This window comes from Tamandua tetradactyla, chromosome 17, assembly GCF_023851605.1.
Source record: "Tamandua tetradactyla isolate mTamTet1 chromosome 17, mTamTet1.pri, whole genome shotgun sequence".
Classification (NCBI taxonomy): Eukaryota; Metazoa; Chordata; class Mammalia; order Pilosa; family Myrmecophagidae; genus Tamandua; species Tamandua tetradactyla.
This window is the reverse complement of record NC_135343.1, coordinates 74,499,952-74,507,400: the sequence shown is the minus strand read 5'-3', so window position 1 is coordinate 74,507,400 and position 7,449 is coordinate 74,499,952.

The following is a 7,449-nucleotide window of genomic DNA, read 5'->3' as shown; positions in this document are numbered from 1 at the left end:
TGGACTGTGGCTTTGGATGGCTTTCAACCGAGTCAACATGTCTAGGCTGAAATCACCATTGTTACGTGGTATCCTCTACAAACCTGTTATTTAAGAGAAATTTCTCACCCAATAATCAACAGCTTGCTGTGGCTGGTTCTGCTACTTGAAAGTCAGTGCATTTTTCTTTAAACACATTGGCTGAACTTTTGGCAAGTCTGTCGTAAACACTTCCCATCATTCCTAAGTATTTTTAGTCCCCAGTTTTGCAGTGCCAGGGAGAGACCCGAGGTCTCTGCTCTGTCATTCGTAAAGTAAACCACCTGCCTTACAGCAGAACAGAGCGGACTGCTCTGGTGTTTATGGTGGAACACTGCAAAACCTGCAGAACTGGCTGTGGCCTGACCTGCCCAGGTGCCCCAAGGCAGGTATGAAAAGCAGAGAACAAAGCTGAGATGGTGCTGGGAGGGGATAATCAGAAGGACAATTTCTAATGCCCTGGTCAATGAGTTCACAGGAAGGAAGAAGGTGGGTCCAAGGGGGAAAAAAACAAGGTCAGGGAGGGGTGGGCTTGGCCGATTTCTTCCCCTATCCCCCAAAGTAGCTCACACACACCGCCCTGGTTTACTGAAGGGAAGAACCAGACTGATTTGAAGGCTGACCTGGCTTCAGAAGATGGGTCAGCCACTCTGTGACCCCAATCTCCAGTGATTCTCAAGTTCCTTTGTGCCTCAATGGTCTCCTTTGTTCCAATGCGCCTACAACATGCAAAGGTATGATTAATAATCAGATCGTCATCGTTTCATTTCTATTTCCCTCATGAGGCTGATGACTACAGGAGAACAGGAACCCTCCTTCCTGGCATGTATTAGAAAACCTCATAAATGTTTGTTGAGTTGAATGAGATTTTAGGTTAGGTGGAGAGTGAGAGAGCAGATATTAATTTTTTGGAGTTAGCTATCACTTTTTCTTGGAAACACATTTTATTTGTTCAGAGACACTTGGCAATGGACTAACTCTTACAAAATAGCAGTTTTTATGAGTTAAAGTGTAAATGATCCAAACCATATGGATCAAATTTCTCTTTAAGTGTCTGACTGTGCTTTTAGAAATGGAAGCATGGATGGAAGGTGGGGTGGGGGCTGGGAAGGAAGAAAATGCTTGGCAGAGGAATTTTAGAGTTTACTGAACCAGAATGTAGGAGCGGGGGAGAAAGGGATTTTGCTGAGTCCAAGACATGAGTGGATTCTGTCATTCCTAATGAGAAGCAGGTATTGAAAATATGCTAGAGTTAAAGATCTCCCCGCAAATTGTTTCCTGCCGACCTTTCTCCACTTCTATGCCTGCTAACCCCAAGTGCTGGCTCTGCGTGATAAAGGTGCATGTTTTAAGTTTATGTTCTACCCTGTCGTTTTGTACTAAATGAATGTGAAAAGAGGCGTGAGAACCACTTATCAGCCAGAAGTTCATCTCACAGCCGGAGGCCTAAAAAATGTATAATATTCCCCAACCTGTCAGCCACCTACTTTGCAAGCTTGCCCTCTCTCTGCTTCCAAAACATTGTTCTGGGCCTTTCTAGAAGCCTGTGCCAAGCTCAGAAGGCTGCACACTGCTTCTAGCAGATTTTGGAGGTGGAGGGTGATGGTTTCCTACACAATGTCAGACAGGAAAGGAAGATTTGGACAAAAACGGGAAAATGGAGATCCAACTAGACCTATTTTCAGCTGAAAGGAGGCTGGCCCAGTCGGGGAACAGCAAAGGTCACACGCCTGAAAGCAGTGCTGCAGGGAGCAGGAGCTTGCCAGAAAAACCAGCACAGAGGACACTGTAGCGGTCAGGACCCGCAGCCCCTCCCCAGCCTCGGACCCACGGTGCCCGGACCAGGGCTAAGCAGCAGCTCGTCCCAGGAACTAGGTCACCAAGGGGTTTTACAGCTGCTGCTCCTGGACCGGTCTGACGTGTGGGGCCCCCTGTGCTTAGGAAAAGGTTTCTCTCTGCGCTATTATGATGAAAACTCGTGCTGCTCCACTCAGGGCTCAAAGCCAAACACAGAACTACTTACAGGGCCGACAAGGTAGTATGAGAGCTACAAATAGGGGCAGTTTCCCAGCATGACATTTACCATCAGAAGAGCACTGTCGTTTTATTTCTTTTCCATGAACCACCACTCTCCCACCCAGGCCCCTGTTTTCCCAGCACATTTTTCTTGTTTCTTGGATCATTCATATTATCCTTAAAATCAATATTCCCCAGAGTCGAAAGGCTACTCTGAAGGTCACTCTTACACAAGCTTCAGTTAGACATTGCTACCTATCATAACTTGCCAAACCCCAACCAAAACCATCCCAGCCAATCTTAATGAACATCTAGGGCAATATTTAAGCTTCTACAAAGGTTCCATGCACTGGGGTAACTTTCCAGAAACCTGCAACCTCCAGATGGGTCCCTGGACCAGATAAGTCCTGAAACCTAGAGGGCCCAGCCTCTCCAAAACATCAGCTAGTTCCATCTCCCTACCCCTTATTATTGACAGACCCTTCCAACATGAAAAAGTTAAAGAGGCCATAGCCCAAATACCCCAAAAGAGTGGGATAGAAAGATCAAAAGTGATGGTGGAGTTATACAGAGAAGGTAGGATTTAACAAATGAATAGGATTACTGAATCATTGTACTGATATTTTCTTTAGTCTCCAGTATTTTAGAGCAGCTAGGTGTAAAAATCTAAAATTGTGAAATTGTAACCCATACCAAACTCTGAAATCTGTTCTACAACTAATTGTGCTGTGCTTTGAAATTTATTGTTTTTTTAGTATGTATATTGTTTTTCACAAAAGAGGAAAAAAGTCATAAAAATATATATATTCCTTTAGCCTCCTGTTTTGGAGAAGCCAGAAGGAAAAATCTGAGAGGATGATATGGTGGCTATGACCTGGGATCTGTCCCGTACTGTTTGTTGAGGAGTGCTTTGAAAACTATTGCTTTTTTCTTTATTTGCTTTGTATGTATATTATATTATACAGTTTAAAAAGTTAAAAGAAAAAAAATAAATATTCCCCCGACCTAACTAACTTTGGAAAGCGATATTGTCACAGGATGTTGGAAGACTAAAGACGAGAACTGTATACAGACACAGTGCTGTAGTTGGGAAAGTCATTCCTCACAGGCTAGGGGTTCACAATCCAGCAACGACTTTACATGTAGAGCAGGGTTGCACAAAGAAGTGTGTATGTTGTGGATAATGAGAGCCAGGTTTCACTAGGGGGCAAAGAAGTTACACAGGAGGTTCCAGTGAACTTGTGGGGGCTGGTCTGCCATCGGAGGTCTCAGCAGAACTCAGGGTTTTTACGTAGTTAACTACAGATGTTTTAAAAATATATAGAAATAGTTACAGAAATAAATAAAGCCATGTGAGTGTGTGCTGTGCATGCACAGGCTAGCATGCACATGTACATTTCCTAGTCCTGTCTGTTGACAAGGCCTAGAAGCATTGACACCTCAGTGCCAAAGAGCACACCTAGTGCCAGATCTTGGTCTCTAGATATCGTTCTCCAATAAAAGGAATGGGGGCTCCCTGGAGAAGTGCTTGCTTCCAGACATGGGGCAAGGAAAACACAAGATGCCAGAAAATAAGGAAATGCTAAAAAAAAAAAAAAGCCAAAATGGGCCATGTCAAAAGGACACAGGGGCCACCCTGAAAGAGCTCTCAATGGCCAAAGCTGAGATAATTTAAGCCACAACATAAATAATGATAGTATTGGATTATAACCCAAAAATAAAATATATTTGAGTCTATATTGATATGTACAGATAATGGAATAACTAAAAAGATAAAGCACTTGATGTACATAAGCAGATCAATTTGTTAAGTGTATGGTAACTACATAAATAAAATGTTTCTGATTAAAACAATCAAATTCTCCCTACAGGAGGCCGCATTTAAAGGATAAACATCTTTTATAAAACATTTACAGGAATATGAGTAATATTTTATTTGCATGGGTATGTTTAAGGTGGAAACTCTTTCCTGTTCAAACCAGCAAGTTTGGAAATAGAAATGTAAACAACTTTATACACATTTTATCACATCTATCATGACTTCAACTCTAAGTCCTGAAACCACTTTGCTTAGAAATGTTGAGCCTGATACTCTAGTTCCGCTTGAAATTAACCAGTCTTCCTCTCCTCCTTTCATTGGTCAGTGCATTGGGGCTTGACTTGCTTTAGCGAAAACCTTCTAGAATTCTTCTCAGAGATTGCCCAAAACACTGCCAATGGGGCCCCAAGATACCAATATCCAATCATCAGGTGGCAGCAAAAAATGTTAAAAGATATGAAGGTGTGAAAATAAAATATTAAGGTATTGAAGTGTGAAGGTAGAAGACAAGAAAATTCCAAAATTTACAAAATTTATCACAACTCCCTTCCCCTCCCCACCCCCCCCCAAAAATGCACAACTTCTTTGTGATATTTTCTAGGATTTTTTTTCTTTGTGTGCTACACGGCAGGGGTCACATTTCATTCTTTTTCCGCGTGAGTATCCCCTTATTGCAGCACCATTTATTGAATTTCTGTTTTTCTTTGGTTTTTCATTTGTTTGTTTGCTTGTTTGTTTGTTTTGGGGAAATGCATGGGCTGGGAATCAAACCTGGGTCTCCCCCATGGCAACCGGGAATTCTACCATTGAATTACCCTTGCACCCCCCTCTAGAAATTGTTTTAAACCTCAAAATACCCCTCATGCTTTATTTTGTGTTTTGGGTGTTTTTTTTGCCCATAACTTTCATCTCCCTGCATTCCCTGCCCTTCCCATCCTCTACCTGATGACTCCAGGAATCACTTAATCATTCTTCCATCTTCCTCACTCCATCACTGTCCCTTCCTTACTCTTCAATTTCCCACAAACCCTTTCCATTTAAAAATAAACCCAAACAGCCCCGTAACTGCCAGCCGCCTGAGCACCTGGTTGTCTCATAGGTTGAGGCTGATATCACGTGGCTGGGCACGTGGGCAGGGAAGGTCCGTGACAGTTCTCCTAGGAAGTGGGAGCTCTCTCTTAGCTCACCTTCCCCCACATCCATGGCACCGAGCAGAGGTGCTTTGCACAGAAGGAGCAGCAGGAAAATTTTTGCCTCAAGATCAAAAAGTTCGACAACATGCTGGGTTTCTGGGGGGATGGGAAACATGCTTTCTTATACATTCCTTGTGGGCATGGAAAGTGCTAACCCTTACAGAGGCAATATGACAATAATTATCAAAATTTGAAATACACATGCTCTTAGACTCACTCATTGTACAGACATACTGGTACAAGAAATAAAACATGCTCGACAACAGCAGCCTGGTTAAATAAGCCCTGTGGGCATCCACACAATAGAACTGCATGCAGCTATTAAAAAAAGAAAGCTGCAGAACTATGTGCATCGATATGGAGAATTCTGCAAGGTATAATGTTCTGCGATTAAAAACAGTATGTAGAATAGTGAGATGAATATTGTTATTTATTGGGGAAAAAATAGTTCACAAACACGGAGAAAATCTCTCCTAGAATGCCCAGGAGACCTAAGTGAGAGTGATTGCCTTTAGGGTAATTAGATGGCTGAAAGGCAAAGGAGAGAGACGAAAATTTACTTTTCCCTTTTGTATCTTTAGAGATCCCAGCTCCATCTCTGGCTGTAGATGGAAACTGCCCGCAGCATTTGCATCAGCTAGCCTTGCCCTTCCCTGACAGGCGGTCCCAGACAAGAGGCCCCCTGTCTGCCTTCGGTTTTCTGCAACCCTTACTCAGCTTTTGGGCTGAAGGAGCTCTTGACGCAGCTTCTGTCTTCCCCTTGCTTTTAATCTCCTCTGTAAGAGCAGTGTCCCGGCTGCACATGAGAAACACCTCGGGAGCTTTAAAGATTCCCAGTGCCTTGCCTTCACCCTAGACCAATTAAATCAAGCTCTTTGGTTGTGGGACCCAGAAATCAGAGATGTTTCTCAACCTTCCCCATTCGTAGCCAATTTGAGAACCACTTCCTTGGAGTAATTACCTGTGTCTGTGCAGGATGCTTTTGTCTGCAAAGGGACAGAAAGCTCCTGCTCAGCAGTTTAAACAAGGTTCATGTGTATATTCACCTATTCTAAAAATAGAATGTTGAAAAATATAAAACATATATGGTTTTATCTCTAGTAACAATTGCTGGAACTGAGTAGTGTGGTATTTTATTTTATTTTGTATGCTATATGGAGGGGTCGCGTTTCATTCTTTTTCCATGGACTATCCCATTATTGCAGCATCGTTTGTTGAACTTCAGTTTGTTTTGGAAAGTGCATGGGTCGGAATTGAACCCGGGTCTCCGGGTTTCCCGCATGGAAGCTGAGAATTCTACCACTGAGCCACCTTCACACCTCCCAGTGTTGTATTTTAACCCACTAGGAGCCTAGCACTATACTTGTCTCCTTGAGCGATCTGGAGACTATGAAGTAGTCTCTATGCAGAGGGAACATGAACAAATAACTTGGTAAACAATGCAAGGAAGATATAGAGAAATGGCAAAATGCGATCCCCAAGCGGCAGGACGGAGAGGAATCTGGGAAGACTTCAAGGAGGAGCGGGGCCTCCTAGAATGTGCCAGATCAGAGAGCAGGAGGCTCCTGGAAGTGCCTGGGACAAGGGTTTGTCCAGTGCCAGCCCGAGCAAACAGCCAGCTCTGCCCCCGGGGGAGCCCTGAGCTGCGGCTCAGCGGACCAGCATATTTGTGACAGTGGTTACTGAGCAAGGGCTCAATGCCAGGGCCGGACAGGAGCGCGCCAGGGCACTTGATCTGCGCTCTGGAAGTAAGATTTGCTCTGTGCCCAGTCACCTGGCCCCAGCTCTCGGCTCCTGACCCAGTCGCAGGCCTTGGGTGGAGGGAGGGAGCCGCTGAGTGCCGTCGTAAATTGTGTGGCCCTGCCCTGGTGACTCAGGACCCATAAGTCAATTCGTGAACGTTCCTATTTCTCCCTCATTTTCTGGACTTTCAAGGTCTCCGGCTGCCCGCAGCCCCCCAGCCCCCGCCCTCCCTCTCAACCTGTTCCCGCAGCTCGCCCTCCCCAGCAGCCCCCTCCCACCTGTCGTCTTACCTCCCCCTCTCCTCGTCCCACCCGGGGGGGTATTTATTATTAGCATCATGGTTTAACCTTTTGTGACTTCCTAAAGTCATCCTGTGCTTTAGTTTTCTTTCCCTAAGGAGTTGTAAGTTCTTGGAGAGCTGGGGGCTGAGCATGCTTCTACTTTGGTGTTTTCAACACCCCTTAGATTCTCGCTAGATGCTTTTTGAATGAATGAATTCACAAACAAATGATGAGAGGCTTCTTCCCCTTTTCCTGCTCCTAGCTATGCTAAACACAGGGTCAGCTGTTCTCACCGAGGCCGCTTGGATTCTTTAGGGTCCAGTGAGTTCTGGGTAATCCTCAAAGGGAAATTTCAAGAGAAAGAGTTGTCTGCTGTTTG